A 2,136-nucleotide genomic window follows, 5' to 3' on the forward strand; every position below is an offset into this window, starting at 1 on the left:
GTTCTTAAAATAATTGAAAGCAGGCTAATTATGAGGTTCCAATTCAAGGTCCTGGCAGTCAGCCTTCCTGGGTGGGTATGAAAGACGATTGTGTTAAGTATATTCACTGTTTGGTTTTAAACATAGATTCTCCTGAAATGGTTTGAGAAGTGCTTGGAAGCAATTTACTTTATGGAGTAGATCTAGCGTGTTCCCTACAATCTGTCCAGTCAAAACCTGCCTCTCGAGGGAGGTAGAATGGGCTGTGAAGACTGGGCATCCTTTTTTTTTTTTTAAGTGTTGGTAACCCCCAACCTCCCTCAACAAACCCCTGCAGTTTTCTTCCTCCTACCAGAATGGTTCCGTTAGGGATTGCTCCTTTGTCTACACCAGTTGTATCATCCCAAGTCCTTTTTCATGATACAAATGTCTAGGAGAGGGTTAATGGTTTGCAAGAATTAATCATGAACATTTTTGAAAGATTCCATAAAGGGAGAGAAGAAGTGGCATTTGTAAGTAGAGAAGGGAGGTTATTTTTCATTAGCATCTCAGTTCAGGATGCTATTATAAAATAGCATAGACTTGGTGGCTTAAACAGCAAAACATTTATTTCTCATGGTTCTAGAGGCTGGGAAGTCCAAACTCAAGGTGCTGGTATATCAGATGTCTTGTGAGGGTTCATTTCCTGGTTTGCAAGCAGCTGCCTTTTTGCTGCATCCTTACATGGTGGAGAGAGAGTGGAGAGAGAGAAAGAGAGGGAGAGAGAGAAAGAAATCCTATATCTTCCTCTTATAAGGACACTAATTCCATTTGGGCACTCCAACCTCATCAGCTCATCTAAGCCTTATAACTTCCCCAAATGCCCTACTTTCAAACACCATCACCTTGGGGATTAGAGCTTCAACATATGGATTTGGAAGGAGGAACACAAGTATTCAGTTCATAGCAATTACTTTGCCATCTCACCCATTACAGTTGTCATTCATGGTTTGTTTCCATAACTTCCTTCTCAGCAATTTATTCTGTCCCCCACCATTAAGCCCCACCTCAGAAGTGAATATCAAAGGTGGGAGAAACATAAAGACTGATAAAAAGAAGAGGAATATAAATATAAGAGGAATGAGAGAGAAAATGCAATTAATCTTTTTTTTTTTGTGGTTGTGGTTAGGGCCAATATTGACTTGAACTCTAAAAGTTAAGATAATATTACACAAATTTTGTGAAACACGTACAAAAAATTTCATATAGGAAATATAGACACAGAGGGGACAAAGTGGCCTTTGAGTAGTTTAATGTCTTGAGGTCTTAGATTCTGGAGCAATTGTGGTAGAGAGAGCTCGTGTAATATGTAGTGTGCAAGCACAACTCTCACATTGTTACAACCATAATTCTAACACAGCTTGTTGACAAACACCTGTCAAAATTTTATGCAATGCATTAATCAGGAAACCAGCAGAATGACAGAGCTAGTTTGAAAAATTATTTACAGATTGTGGGGAAAAGAATGCAGCAATAAGGTTGTTAATTTATGTACAAACCTGGTCGACATCCAGAAAAATATCACTTCTTACTATATTTCTACAAACTAATTCCTAAATAAACAGTATTTTTTTGCAATTTTTACCTTTATTTCATTTAGAGAATGTCTTTGAATTAGAGATGAAGGCTTATATCATAACAAAATGGCTGGAGATGTTTGAGCACTCTCTATGTTCCAGAACCTTACAGAAATATTCTTGTTTGATCTTCAACACTCTCGTGAAGTAAGCACTATTTATAGTTGAGGAAACTGAGGCTTAGCAAAGGCCATCTAATCTGCCCAAGGTCCTACAGCTAAAAAGTGGAGGAACTGGGACTCACATTGAAGATTCTGAAAGCCCTGCACTCTTAACCGATATGCTGTCAGTTCTGGGACCTTTTTAATTACCCTCATTTTGTATCAGAATGTTTTTATTACCAGAAATAGTGGAAACATCATTAACTTGCATTTCGTATGTAACAGGTCAGAGTCTTAAAGTCAGAGGCAAAATCTGAATTGCTTAATGAAATGGAGCTTTTTTGATTCACAAGTTCTTAAAATAATTGAAAGCAGGCTAATTATGAGGTTCCAATTCAAGGTCCTGGCAGTCAGCCTTCCTGGGTGGGTATGAAAGACGA

This window comes from Neophocaena asiaeorientalis, unplaced genomic scaffold (assembly GCF_003031525.2).
Source record: "Neophocaena asiaeorientalis asiaeorientalis breed wild unplaced genomic scaffold, Neophocaena_asiaeorientalis_V1.1 scaffold1000, whole genome shotgun sequence".
In the NCBI taxonomy this organism is placed as follows: Eukaryota; Metazoa; Chordata; class Mammalia; order Artiodactyla; family Phocoenidae; genus Neophocaena; species Neophocaena asiaeorientalis.